General features: G+C 40.1%; 1 protein-coding gene across 2 annotated transcripts in view; it reads right to left on the reverse strand.

Annotated features, from left to right (window-relative positions):
- The window catches only part of LOC139462326 (glucose-induced degradation protein 8 homolog), a 303,774-nt gene that overhangs the window by 177,921 nt on the left and 110,538 nt on the right, over nucleotides 1–15,315 (reverse strand). Inside the window, exon 7 of one of the 2 annotated variants that reach the window (XR_011653025.1) lies at nucleotides 1,324–1,361. The exons of the other annotated variant lie outside the window; for it this stretch is intronic. The gene's annotated coding sequence lies outside the window, so the exon portion shown is untranslated. Of the gene's footprint in view, nucleotides 1–1,323; nucleotides 1,362–15,315 lie in introns of those variants that run through there. 2 annotated transcript variants of the gene reach the window in all.

The raw sequence follows: 15,315 nt of genomic DNA on the forward strand, positions 1-15,315 counted from the left end.
CCGAGCGCCAGACAGGGTAACAGCACATACCATCTTTTCACGTCTTTTGGTATGACGCGGCCGGGATTCGATGCCCGGACTTTTCGCTCTCCGGACGGACGCCCTACCACTAGACCATGGAAGCGGTCTGATGTGTGTAGGAAGCCTGGGAGGTACATTGTATAAGTGAAATCATTTTGAACGAAACGTTATTAAACTTCCTGACACCTCAAAAATAACAAATATGGGTTTTGAGAGGTGAGGTGTGGTGTGCGGTGTGTGTGTGTGTGTGTGTGTGTGTGTGTGTGTGTGTGTGTGTGTGTGCGTGCGTGCGCGTGTGCGTATGTGTGCGTTGTGACTCAGTCCTTGTTTTAGCCCCTTAATGTCGAGCGCCAGTTAGTGTAATAGTGAATGAGTGAGATGGGTTTAATGCCGCTTTTAACAGTATTCCAGTTATATCACGGCGTGTCAGCTTAATGTGGGAGGAAATCCCGAAGTGATGTAGGTCTCAGACGTTTACCACTTCGGTGAAACCCACGAGCGCGGGTATGGTGCTGACAAACCTAAAAACATAATCGGGGCGAATCGGGATTCGAACCCACAATCATAGGTTTCTGGCGCGTCTGAAAGGACGCAACTCTGCACAGCGAATCGCGTCGCCTTAGACGACTGGGCCACCCGTGCCCCCGGCAGGGTAATAACACCTACCATCTTTTAACGTCTTTTGGTAACCAAGCAGGGTATTATGTTGGGGATTATGTTGAAAATATTTTGCAACCAACTCCATCAATGCAGTCAATCAAAGCTTGGCTGAGGACTTTTCCGCCACACCTCGTTCCCATGACTTGAGCTACTTTAGTGATTTTACATGTGCTTGCTGTGCTGCAGACGAATCGATTTCAGGTCACTCCTGGATGTAGCTCAGCTAAATGCAAACAGTGCAGCTATTAATTCACGCTATGGTAGTCATACACCTATCCTAGTACTAGGGGTTGGTTGGTTGTTGTTGTTTTTGTTTAAACGCCGCACTCAGCAATATTCCAGTTATATGACGGCGGCCTGTAAATAATCGAGTCTGGACCAGACAATCCAGTGATTGATATCATGAGCATCGGTCCACGGAATTGGGATCGATGACATGTATCAACCAAGTCAGCGAGCCTGACCACGTGCACCCGATCCTGTCAGTCGCCTTTTACGACAAGCATAGTCGCCCTTTACGGCAAGCATTGGTTGCTGAAGACCTATTCTATCCCGGAATCTTCACGGGTTGATTTCATGAGCATCGATCCACGGAATTGGGATCGATGACATGCATCAACCAAGTCAGCGAGCCTGACCAAACGATCCCGTTAGTCGCCTTTTACGACAAGCATAGTCACCTCTTCCGTGAAGATCCTGGTAGAATAGGTCTTCAGCAACCAATGCTTGCCGTAAAAGACGACTATGCTTGTCGTAAGAGGCGACTAACGGGATCGGGTTGTCAGACTCGCTGACTTTGTTCATGCATTTCATCGATCCCAATTGCGTGGAAAACATGGCCTAAATTCTCATGAGCAGCCTGCTAAAAGACATCTACCAATAATGTACTGGGTGAAGAAACCCATTAAGTGTTGATTATTTTAGTTGACGTCGAAAGTATTGGTACAGGCTGTTGCATATGGATAACTTGTAACACACATGTATCATTGAATTTCAATTAGTACACACACACACACACACACACACACACACACACACACACATGGTAGAACGACCTTCTTCCTTCGCTCGTCGAGAGCACGCTTTACTAGGTCTCGCAGACGCAGGATGCAACCTTCTTCCTGACGGTTGACAGGATGTCTTTTAATTGAAGAGTAGATGAAGGGAAAAGGAGACACTGTGTTCTCTGTAGAAACATACAGAGGACTATTCTGGGCTGGAAACAGGAGGGACGCTGGTAGACCTCCTGTCCGCATCACATTGTGAAACACTCTAGTTTCCAGGAACACACAGGAAACCAAATGGAAACTTTCTGGTTTCCGTTCAGTTTTCATTTTCTGTTTATTGATTTTACCGATGGTTTACTTGATTTAGGAAATTTACAAATTATCCGGTTTGTCATCGATCCCGTGGTTGATGCTCATGATATCAATCATGGATTGTCTGGTCCAGACTCTATTATTTACAGACCGCCGTCATATTGCTGGAATATTGCTGAGTGCGGATGTAAAACAACTAACCAACCAACCAACCAACCAACCAACCAACCAACCAACCAACCAACATCCTTTTGGGTTTCTACGGAAGCCTTAAGGTGCTACTTTGGTGGCTTAATTATGATTTTGTTTCATCGATTTTTTTTCTTTATTTCAATTAGGTTTTTTTTATAGAAATTACAAAATTTGTTTCTCTTTACTTTGATTATATTTTTGTAATTTCATCTATTTCCTCGAAGATTCAAGTTCTTTCTCGTTACTTCAAGAATGTATTTTAAATGGTCGAAATTTCGAATATGTTCTTGTTACTTGGATCATTTTCCCTTTTTGTCAATAATTTATCGAAATTTCGTTTTTTTACTTCGAGAATTTTTTCGTCATTTCAGCATTTGTCAATTTCAATTTAGTTTAAAAATTCCAAATTTCGAATTTTCTGAACTGACTTGAAACAACACGAAAATAATCAAAACTAATCAAAGTCACGAAAAAGAATTCGAAGTAACGAGAAAAAACTCGAGGAATTTCGAGGCTTTTGAATAAAACAGAAAATAATCGAAATTACGAGAAAATTATCAAAATAACGAAAAAAGCGAAGTAACGAGGAAAAACTCGAGTTTTGAAAATAAACTTAAAAATAGCCTTGAGAAATAAATCGAAATTACGAAACTATAATCGATGTAACGAAAAATACTCGGAAAACAACAACAAATAATCCGGAAAAATACAAATGTCCAGTTTCCCGCTGGTTTCATATATCAGAACATCTCTATATGGACCCGTGAAGATCCTGGTTAGAATTGTTTTTCAGCAAATGATTTATACTTGTCGTGAGAGGCGACTACGCTTGCCGTAAGAGTAGACTTCTACCGCCAGTATCAGCTCTCCGATATACAACCTGTCACTCTTACCATCGACCCGTGAAGATCCGGGGTAGAATGGATCTTCTAAAAGGCGACTAACGGCATCGAGTGTTCAGGCTCGCTGACTTGGTTGATGCATGTCATCGTGTCCCAATTGCGTGGATCGATGCTCATGATATCAATCACTGGATTGTCTGGTCCAGACTCGATTATTTAAAACCGCCGTCATATAGCTGTAATATTGCCGAGTGCGAGGTTAAACAACAAACAAACAAATAAACACTCTTACCATCAGTATCAAAACTCAGACATGCCACCTGTCATTCGTATCGTCAATATCAACGTTCAGGTTTCAAGGAAGCATACATGCTGGGATATCATGATGTACGAGCTGAACTTATTTCCCGTCTTTTCCCATTGCTTTAAGAGAAATACGTGTGATGTTACAACAGGCTAATGAGAAATGAAAATGAAAGTAACAAATGCTCCCCGAGCACTTTGATTCTTGTCAGTGACAACTTCAAACGAGATGCTTTCCAGACACCAGTTGACAGTGGAACTAGACACTCATCACAATGTTAAATGTTCTGTCCTTCTGAGTTATTTTGCTCTATGGAGTGATCCACTATCGGGAACTGTGTCCAACTGTGAACGGTTCAAAACAGAGGCTTGGAAAAAGAATTTGTAGAGACCAAGGTAAGTAAGATTCTACTTCAGAGCTCCAGATATTTTTTTGAGCAATTGAGTTTTTACTCGAAGGTTTTTATTTTAATTGAGTTATTACATTTTTCATTGGGTAACCGATATTTTTTCAATTATCTTTTAATGACTCTTTTGTTTTGTTTTCTCAAAATCAGTAAGCATTTTGAGATTTTAAAAAAAAGGTATAAAACAGTGTTTTAGATGTGTATAACGGTTCTAAATATAGGCTTGGTTCGGAAAGTAAATTAGCTCGTAATTGTGTTTCGGAAATTAGCTCCTTTGTACGCATGCTGAAAAAGCTTCAATGAGTATTTATGCGTGCTGTTTTTAAACAATTGAGTTTTTTATTTAATGCATGCGTTTCTGTACGCAAGTTAATTGAAAGTAATTTGGTTTTGAATAGTTTTCGGGGGTATTTTATTCAAATACGCAGCTTATCTGTAGTTCTGAGTCCACTTGCATCAAATTTACTTTTAACATCCTCAAAATTCAAACCGGTCGAATTAAGTCATGGACATGCATCAATATTAGAAAATATGTACAAAATTAATATTTTGAAACTAGATATATGCATATCGTTTTCTCCTCCTGATTTTAGCTTAACGTAAGAATGTTGCGTTCTTGTTTGGATTGACGACGTGAAGCCCACACGAAAGCTAAAAGGACATGCTGATTTGTCATAACAGTCTTGATTTGACAATGTTACAAGATATTGAAAGTTAGATTTTAATCGCTGTATTAAATCCAAAGAAGTTAAGATTTTGCCGTTAACATTAATCCACATGTTTACATAGAAGAGTTCATGTATTAATTGCTTAACTGGCCAGAGAATATGTGCTGCTTGAAACATATGGGCAACAAAGTCTTTGTATCTATGGTCTGCACTTTATGGTGCCGGTGATGCTTCTCTGACAATGTTCTACGAAGTTCTGTCGAAAAACGACGCTCTGAGATGTCGTAGAGCACGGGGAGTTGATACCAGCACGAGGGGTATCCGATTTCTAAGGAATTCCTTGTGTGTCACATTGTCTCGTGGTAACGAGGAATGATTAGTACACGGTTCTTTATTACCTGATATGAATTCAGTTACACATGAACTCATATGTATTCATGTTCATCACTCGTCAGTCCATTTCATGTTACCGCTAGAAGCAACCGTAAAAGGACGTTGTGCAAGTCGTGTCAAGATTAGTCAGACGTTTTTAGCCTTCAGGACAGATGCCATATATAAATGAATATTCTCTGTTTCTGTCAATGTTTTTAAACAGTGGGGTCCCAAAGCTTCTTTGTGAGAATGTCATGTTGTTCAAATTGTTCAAAATTCACTTCTTTTCAAATTCCACCTTTTTTCGCAGTGAACATTAATTGATTTAAATTAACGTATCAATGTGAAATGAACAGACTACTGAGAATAATTGAGGGTTATTTTCTTTAAAATTTAAGTTCACTTTTACTTTCCATTTACGAAATAAAATATAATAATTTGAATCTTTTTACTAAAGACTTAGATACTTGAGACCAATGAGATTACAAAGACGAAGTTATATCTGTGTTCGAATTGACTAGTCGTTTGTTGAGTAACACAACTTGACAATTCGTAAATTAAATCCTTTGCCAACGACCGTCATTTTGCTTCATAATTTATTTGTCAATAACAGATAGATATATATATGAATGTGGGGGTGGTCATTTTACTGTCTTTCCGTTTTATAAATTGTTTAACAATGACAAACATTTACGAATGGAAAACAGATGTTCATTAGGCTTTTGAAACTTAAACTTAATTCAAAAGTATAATCTTCCAAACTTCCCCATGCAGCTCAATGTGTATTTGTGCACTCACACCATTATGTATTCATGCCTCCCAATATTATCACTAGCTATGACGTCATATGCTTTATGACGGCAACAGCATAACGTTGGCTGTCGCCAAGAACTACGTTTTACTTCTCCCTCTATTGTCACTGTTACGTCACAGGCATTATGACGCCACAAATACTACTGTCGTGCGTCGCCTAGGACAACAATGTAAGTTAAAGTTTACATTACACCCGTAAAGCCGTTGAACGTCGAAAGATCTTGTGTGGATAACGGAGTTTTGACAAGCACGAAAATCTGGACCTATGGTTCTATGTCAATAATTTACCAATTTCTGTTGCATTTTCATTCCAAATTGGTGTTTTTCTATCATTGTTGTTAATTTGATGCAGTCCCTATTGCTGAAAAGTCGGGTATTCTGGCAGTAAGTGTCAATGGTTCTATGTTCAAACCTCATCAGTGGCTCAAATCCAGAATGTTCTATGTCTATGTGTAATCATATTCTTGAAACGGGTCATGTGGCAAGGAGATAAGACAATTTATTTGGAGATAGTACCATTTGGTTATCAATTATCAACTGTTGTTTTACCCCTCAGCACAGATCCCCAACACCCCTTACTCACCTACTTTACACGGATGACCTTGAACTTATTGCCAATGGAGGATCCACACTAAAAAACATATTCTCATTGTCAAGTTGTTTTCTAATGGTATCGGCGTGTCCTTTCGACTCAACAAATGCAATATTCTTCATTTGAAACGTGGCACGGTAGAAGAGTTAGGATCAGTCCATCGTGGAAGGTCAGGCCTATACGTACTTGGGGATGCAGATTAGGAACAAATTCCAATGCCCAATATAAAGGGAATACATACAAATGGAGACTTAAGACAATCTGGAGTTCAGAGCTGAACGCTCGCAATAAAGTAAAAGCCACAAATACTCATGCTGTACCCGTCCTTTCATATTCTTTTGGTGTTGTTTATTGGACGAAACAAGAAATTCAGTGTAATGACAGGCTCACGCGAAGAATCATGTCAGACAATAGATCGTCCCGTGAAGATTCCGCGGTAGAATAGGTCTTCAGCAACCAATGCTTGCCGTAAAAGGCGACTATGCTTGACGTAAAAGGCGACTAACGGGATCGGGTGGTCAGGCTCGCTGACTTGGTTGATGCATGTCATCGATCCCGATTGCGTGGATCGATGCTCATGATATTAATCACTGGAATGTCTGGTCCAGACTCGATTATTTACAGACCACCGTCATATAGCTGGAATATTGCTGAGTGCGGCGTAAAACAACAAACCAACAACAACAACAACAATCAGACAAAAGATCCCACCATCCCCACTCTTCCCTCAATCGCGTATATTTACCAATCATAATGTGATGGCGTGGTTTGATAAATGTGGAAGCTCTTCATGAAAGAATTGTATAGTGCACTTTTGCACACATTCATCTGTCTCATGATCATCTAGTGAAGTATGTTAAGACTCATAATGAAAACAAGGCATTCCACAGTTTTCTTAAACGAGTCAAGGATGTGGGACATAAAATCTCAGTGTCAGTGTTTATTTTGTTGATGGTTCTGTACTGCTGGACGGTACAGAAATAAGTGTCAGCGAAGTGCCATATCAAGTCGGCCAAGACTCAGTTTTTCAAGTAGAGGCTCTCTGAACGACCACTAAATCGAAAATATGTACAGTGTGTTAAGAAGGTCAGCAACCCTGCTGAGTCCTCGGCTGGCCTGAAAAGTAAAACAGGTTTTTTGTTTGCTGCTCAGGACCAGTCACTTCTCACTCGAAACTGTCAATGTGTGATTTGGCATCAAAATGTAGTGTAAGGTATGGACGGCAGATTATGCAAGGAATTTAATGAGACTGTCCAGCACATTGTCAGTGGATGCCCCGCTTTGGCACAAACACAGTTAGTATCTTAAGCGACATGATGGAGTGGTTCGATCATTTTATTACCGTCTTTGCAATGCTCGTTGTTTTGGCGCAGAGGTCCATCTATGGTACGACCCAGAATATGTAGAGGGCGTCATGGAAATGATCAATACAAAATTCATTGGAATAGGCCCGTATACAGCCTCAGACATATCCAGGCCAACAAACCCGATCTTTGTTCTCTTTTTTTTGATCCAACGAAATCATTTATATTGTTGAATCTCTGTCCCTTCTGACATTAATGTAATTGACAAGATTCACGAAAAACATGGCAGATATGCAGACCTCGGTTTCGAAATGTCACTCTTGCATCCCAAGTACCAAGTTGTCTGACTCCCCATTTTTCTCGGTGCCTTAGGTTTGGTACCTCCCAATCTGTTGACTGACATTGGGAGAGTACCCGGGTTTGCTGCAAGGAATACAACCCTTCTGACAATCTGGGTAATGCAGAAGGTTGCAGTGTTATGGAGTCGTCACATTCTCCGAAAAGGTCTGGGTGAGTTCGACAGTACCTTAAGGGCCCTGAGTTCGCACTGATGTGCCTCATCGTGGTTAATGTTTGGACTCGGCAGTGAGAAGACAAGGGAGATCACTCCAACCACTACAACAACTAACAACAACGACAACTCATAAGAAGGCGGCCAAGACCAAACACAGCTGATCATACTTTCATGGAATATAGAAGGATTATATCCAGACACATCTGATCTGCAATCAGAGACTTTCTCAGTGACTATGACATTGTCGGTCTATGTGAAACTCTTGTCAAGAAACAAGGTCATGTCATGGATTTTCTGTTCGGATTTGGAGCATTCAACAAACGGAAACGACTAGGTCGATACAGCGGAGGGATCACAGTATTTATCAGAGAAGTTTGGATTACAAGAGACATTTTATGTCATATATATGATGATTTCCAAAACTGTATTGTGTTCCATTGCTTGGGATGAAAAGTGAGACAATCTTATTTTTTCGTGAATATATCTCCTGAAAACTCTGTGTGTGTGTGTGTGTGTGTGTGTGTGTGTGTGTGTGTGTGTGTGTGAACAGTGATGTCGATGGACTAATCTCTTTAAGTGTGTACTTGGAAACTGTTACAGCTGACTACCCTGAATCTGAAATACGTTTGCTGGGAGGCTTTAATGCTAGAATGAAAGATTGCCTTGATTACATACACAATGATACCATTAGGTAAGCTGTTGAAAATTCGGATGACCGGGCTCTTCAGTGATACTGCTGGTCAGTTTACTCGTGTTAAATTTTATTGCTAGTTTTGGGCTGTTTACTCACTTTACTGATTTGGGGGTTCGTCATACAGATGTATCAACCCATTTCCCATTCTTCCGTTCTATTCAAATAAGCAGAGCCATAACCTTTGATAATGTGAGTGAGTGAGTATGGTTTTACACCGCTTTTAGTAATATTCCAGAAATATCACGGCGGTGGGCACCAGAAGTCGAACCCGGGGCTTCGGCCCCACATGCGAACACTTTAACCACTAGGCTACCCCACCGCCCCACCTTAGATACAACAGATCATGATCAAAATTATATTTGTTCAGTGAGTCATGTAAAAAAATAACAGTACACAGTGGAGTAAATATGAATGGAATAGTGAGAATCAACAAGTTTCAAATCAATTTCCAAGAAAAAAATTCACAATGTATGAAGAACTTTACACAGAGTGAAGTGGATATAAAAAAACACAATAAGGTTAATGACAGAAATGTATCAATCCACACCTAAAGGGTATTTTAGTCTAATATTTACGTTACGACAACACCCAGGCAACCTCCTTTGTGAGATGAAGATTATGAGACTATTAAATAGAGTAAATATGTAGCTTTGAGAGCTCAAGGGGACTATGGTTGGTTGGTTGGTTTGTTTGTTGTTTAACGCCGCACTCAGCAATATGACGGCGATCTGTAAATAATCGAGTCTGGACCGGACAATCCAGTGATTAATATCATGAGCATCGATCCACGCAATAGGGATCGATGACATGTATCAACCAAGTCAGCGAGCCTGACCACCCGATCCCGTTAGTCGCCTTTTACGACAAGCATAGTCGCCTTTTACGGCAAGCATGGGTTGCTGAAGACCTGTTCTATCCCGGATCTTCACGGGTCACCGAGACTCTCCACCGAGACAATAGAGAGAACATTGACAACTTTAGATTTCAACGTAGATTGACTTTATTCTCTACCAAACGAGAAGATTATTATGGAATAAGTTAGTTATTCCTATGAACAACCCCAAGTTAATTTACAAAAGTTTCAAAAATGTAGATATACTCGCTGATAATAGATGTACATGACGAGGATCCAGCTTTGTCTCACGCAGACATGTGTGATGATCTTAACACGCCTTTCACTGATGACGAAGTCATTATGAGATTGCACAATTAAAACAATGCATCCCCAGGGCCTAACGGTATTGTAAGTGAGGTTATGAAAACATTATCAACAAGACATTATATTGCGGCCTTTTTAAAAAAAAATGTTCAACTGAATCCTTCACACTGCAGTTTTTCCTGAGGAGTGGGGAAGAAGCATAATATGTACCGTATTCAAGGGAGGTAATAAGGATAAGCCAGATAATTATAGGGGAATATCTCTCATTGATACGTTATGTAAGGTATTGACTTCCATTCTAGAGAGACGCCTCTGGTCCTGGTGTGAATACAATATCCTAAGTGAAACACGAGCAGGTCTTAGACCAGGATACTCCACCATGCACCAAGATCTTATGTTACGGAGCTGAAGTTTGGGGAACATCGTATAATAAGTTAATTGAAATTGTCCAAATATCCATCTGAAAACGGTCTCCCTAATAACCCTAATAATATGGTACTTAGGAAGTGTGGCTGACTCCCTCTGCAGTCTATCAATATGACAAGAGCAGTAACATATTGGTGCAAACCTCTTCATCTTGACACTCACAGATTACCTCGTCAAGGATACTTAATGCTGAAAGCACTTGATCAGGTGGGCAGTGGGTTACATCAATTAAAACCATTTCGTTCCGCTTAGTTTTTGGTCTGGTCTGGTTACAACAAGAAATCGACGATATAACATTATTCCTAAATGAATTTCAGCAACGACTATCAGATAACCTGTATCAAAACTGGCATTCTCCAATTGAATTATCCTCGAAGTGTATTGACTTTGTGTATTCACACACACACACACACACACACACACACACACACACATGCACGCACGCACGCACGCACGCACGCACGCACGCACGCACGCACGCATGCACACATACATACATACATATTACTCCAGCATGCGTGGGCTGGTGGTCTGTTACTGAAATAAATTGTCTGTCTGTCTGTCCGTATATTCACCTTAATCAGTTTGTTTTGTTTGAATCAAGTTATGGAGTTAATTATTGAATCATTTTTGTCTGACTCAACTTGAGAATCTTTCTACATATATTGGATGATAGATTATCAAACGTAGAATTTGACAATATTTCGACTGATTTCCAATACGTGGAAGAGGAATCATAACTTTTGATAACATATAAATTAATATGTATGTGCTTGTATGTCAAAAACATACACACTGATTGTTAAGTTAGTATATAGCACTTATATAAATTTAAAAATGTAATTTACTCAAAACTTGTAAATGTGGAGAGAGGACATTATGGGCGACCATATGTCTCTTTCTAAAATGCAGTTGCTATGACGGAACGAGACATAAGTCCTTACTAAAAACGCAGAATTGCCGGAAGGAAATGTGTGACCTCACGACATTCATAAATATGAAAACGATCGCGATTTGTAAATCTAAATTTGACTCTTTCGACACAACATGAAATGACTGCTTTCCCCATGCAACTGAAGCCTTGACTACATAAAGATGAGTTAATGTCACGCATCAGATTTACATGAATCAAACAATCAAAATATTATTCCGTAACAAAAAAATATATATTTATAATATCAACACGTCTGGATTTTATTATTATGTGGTTGTGTCTCCTCATTCCGTCTCAGAATTATACAGTTTTACAAAAGAAACTGATCAGATTATACAAAACGAGAGGTGTAAATCGCTTGTGACGTAACGTTCACCTGGTGAATCATTCATCAGTGCTCTGCAAATCAAAGATCAAAAACAATTTTAAAGAAATCCCACAAATGCATAAAAAAATAGTTATGTTTAATAAAAAATATATGCCTATCGTAAAAGTAATGTATTCATTTTCAGTTCTAAGAAAGAATGAGAGAGCTATTAAGTAACCTGGTGATGTGAAATTACAATACTGAATGTCACACTCCAGAGGAAATACGTGAAGATTCCGGGGTAGAATAGGTCTTCAGCAACCCATGCTTGCCGTAAAAGGCGACAATGCTTGTCGCAAAAGGCGACTAACGGGATCGGGTGGTCAGGCTCGCTGACTTGGTTGATGCATGTCATCGATCCCAATTTTATGGATCGATGCTCATAATATTAATCACTGGATTGTCTGGTCCAGACTCGATTATTTACAGACCGCCGTCATATAGCTGGAATATTACTGATTGAGGCGTTAAACAACAAACCAACCAACCAACCATGACTTATATATCTCGTAAAGCAAGGCCCTGATCCACATACCTCGTACAGATCCTTGACTCACTATGTATTGAAACCTTTTCACTTCATGACCACTATGACCTTTTCCATATTAATATGGCGCCCCACAACGAAGCTTGGGAAATTAAAGAGATTTCCTATTCTAACATCACTTTCATATTCTATAGTTTTTTATAAAATTCTTCAGAAATTATTTTTGTTAAAAAAACACAAAACCAGATTTCATCGCACGTGAATGATTCATTCTGTCATTTGTAAGATGTCACTACATCGAGCCTCCCTTCAGGTTGAATTTGACATTAAATATAGAACTCTAGATTAGGCTTATCATTGACTACAATCGCTGTGATCATCACGTTGATCATATCCCAGCTAAAATCAATACATCATCGTCTACCAGTAGTTCCTAGTAGCACTATTGCGAATTCTTCTGAATTTTACAACGCGGGTGGTTTCCAAACTAGCGGTGGTCCAACAATAGAAAGAAAAAACAAAGCACCTGTTAGTAGCCACACACAGACAAACAAAGAACACACATTGGCGCAAACCCACCCATGGTATGCTTGTGCGGCACAAAACAACAGTCACATGGACTACGGTGTCCAATATGAACTTATCGCCCAGGCGTCGTGATATTACATAACAAATTTTAAATCGATATTAAGCCCTGCGCAATCTAAGTGAGTGAGTGAGTATGGTTTTACGCCGCTTTTAGCAATATTCCAGCCATATCACGACGGTGGACACCAGAAATGGGCTTCACACATTGTACCCATGTCGGGAATCGAACCCGGGTCTTCGGCGTGACGAGCGAACGCTTTAACCACTAGGCTACCCAACCGCCCCCTGCGCAATCTAAAGGCCAACGAGTATTCAGATATGTTTTAAAACAATCTGTTTTAATATCATCAGTTGTACACTATTGGAATAAACATGTTTTGGTAGCAAGTATTTCTCTTTCTCACAGGGCATATAAGTACCGCCTCCGTGGTCTAGTGGTAGAACGTCCGCCCGGAGAGCGGAAAGTCCGGGGTTTGATCCCCGGCCGCGTCATACCAAAAAACACTAAAAGATGGTACGTGTTGTTACCCTGTCTGGCGCTCGGCAGTAAAGGGCTAAAACAAGGACTTGTCGACTCGGAGTCAGTATACTGTGTCTGAGTGGGGTATTCATGTTATACTGCGGCATGGTATCTCGGTGGGCTAGCACTATAAATCGACATCAGTCCAGACTAGTACAAGCGGCCGCACACACAAGTGCATGCACATCGCTATATAAGTGCAATAATCTTGGACGCGACGTTAAAACGCGACACATAATATCACTTGGGTGATTGTTGTATTGAGGTTAATATTCGGGTTCAGTAGGTAGTGTTGTCATCAGGTAGGTTACATGCATAGGTAATGTTCAGTGAAAGGTTGTGAATGTTTTTATGCATTATAATGTTTAGTAAATGGTTCTGATGTTTTGTATGTTTTGTAATGTTCAGTAAACGGGTTTGAATGTTTTCATACATTGTAACCTTCAGTAGAAGGTGGTGGATGTTTTGATGCATTGTGCTGTTCAGTAGAATGTGGTGGATGTTTTGATGCATTGTGCTGTTCAGTAGAAGGTGGTGGATGTTTTGATGCATTGTGCTGTTCAGTAGGAGGTGGTGAATGTTTTGATGCATTGTGCTGTTCAGTAGGAGGTGGTGGATGTTTTGATGCATTGTGCTGTTCAGTAGAATGTGGTGGGTGTTTTGATGCATTGTGCTGTTCAGTAGAAGGTGGTGGATGTTTTGATGCATTGTGCTGTTCAGTAGGAGGTGGTGAATGTTTTGATGCATTGTGCTGTTCAGTAGGAGGTGGTGGATGTTTTGATGCATTGTGCTGTTCAGTAGAAGGTGGTGGATGTTTTGATGCATTGTGCTGTTCAGTAGAATGTGGTGAATGTTTTGATGCATTCTAATGTTCAGTAGGAGGTGGTGGATGTTTTGATGCATTGTGCTGTTCAGTAGAAGGTGGTGGATGTTTTGATGCATTGTGCTGTTCAGTAGAATGTGGTGAATGTTTTGATGCATTCTAATGTTCAGTAGGAGGTGGTGGATGTTTTGATGCATTGTGCTGTTCAGTAGAAGGTGGTGGATGTTTTGATGCATTGTGCTGTTCAGTAGAATGTGGTGGATGTTTTGATGCATTGTGCTGTTCAGTAGAAGGTGGTGGATGTTTTGATGCATTGTGCTGTTCAGTAGGAGGTGGTGAATGTTTTGATGCATTGTGCTGTTCAGTAGGAGGTGGTGGATGTGTTGATGCATTGTGCTGTTCAGTAGAATGTGGTGGGTGTTTTGATGCATTGTGCTGTTCAGTAGAAGGTGGTGGATGTTTTGATGCATTGTGCTGTTCAGTAGGAGGTGGTGAATGTTTTGATGCATTGTGCTGTTCAGTAGGAGGTGGTGGATGTTTTGATGCATTGTGCTGTTCAGTAGAAGGTGGTGGATGTTTTGATGCATTGTGCTGTTCAGTAGAATGTGGTGAATGTTTTGATGCATTCTAATGTTCAGTAGGAGGTGGTGGATGTTTTGATGCATTGTGCTGTTCAGTAGAAGGTGGTGGATGTTTTGATGCATTGTGCAGTTCAGTAGAATGTGGTGAATGTTTTGATGCATTCTAATGTTCAGTAGGAGGTGGTGGATGTTTTGATGCATTGTGCTGTTCAGTAGAAGGTGGTGGATGTTTTGATGCATTGTGCTGTTCAGTAGAATGTGGTGGATGTTTTGATGCATTGTGCTGTTCAGTAGAATGTGGTGAATGTTTTGATGCATTCTAATGTTCAGTAGGAGGTGGTGGATGTTTTGATGCATTCTAATGTTCAGTAAAAGGTTGTGGATGTTTTGATGCATTCTAATGTTCAGTAAAAGGTTGTGGATGTTTTGATGCATTGTGCTGTTCAGTAAAAATGCGAATGTTTTGATGCATTGTGCTGTTCAGTAAAAGGTGGTGGATGTTTTGATGCATTGTACTGGTCAGTAAAAGGTGGTGGATGTTTTGATGCATTGTACTGATATCACAAACACGTATCAGAAAATGATCGAATCCAGTGGTTGATATTGTGAGTAACGTCTCGGTAAATGATCGAGTCCAGTGTTTGATATTATGTGTAACGTCTCGATAAATGATCGAGTCCAGTGGTTGATATTATGAGTAACGTCTCGGTAAATGATCGAGTCCAGTGA

Source organism: Haliotis cracherodii, unplaced genomic scaffold, assembly GCF_022045235.1.
Source record: "Haliotis cracherodii isolate W230 unplaced genomic scaffold, xgHalCrac1.p SCAF_15, whole genome shotgun sequence".
Classification (NCBI taxonomy): domain Eukaryota; kingdom Metazoa; phylum Mollusca; class Gastropoda; order Lepetellida; family Haliotidae; genus Haliotis; species Haliotis cracherodii.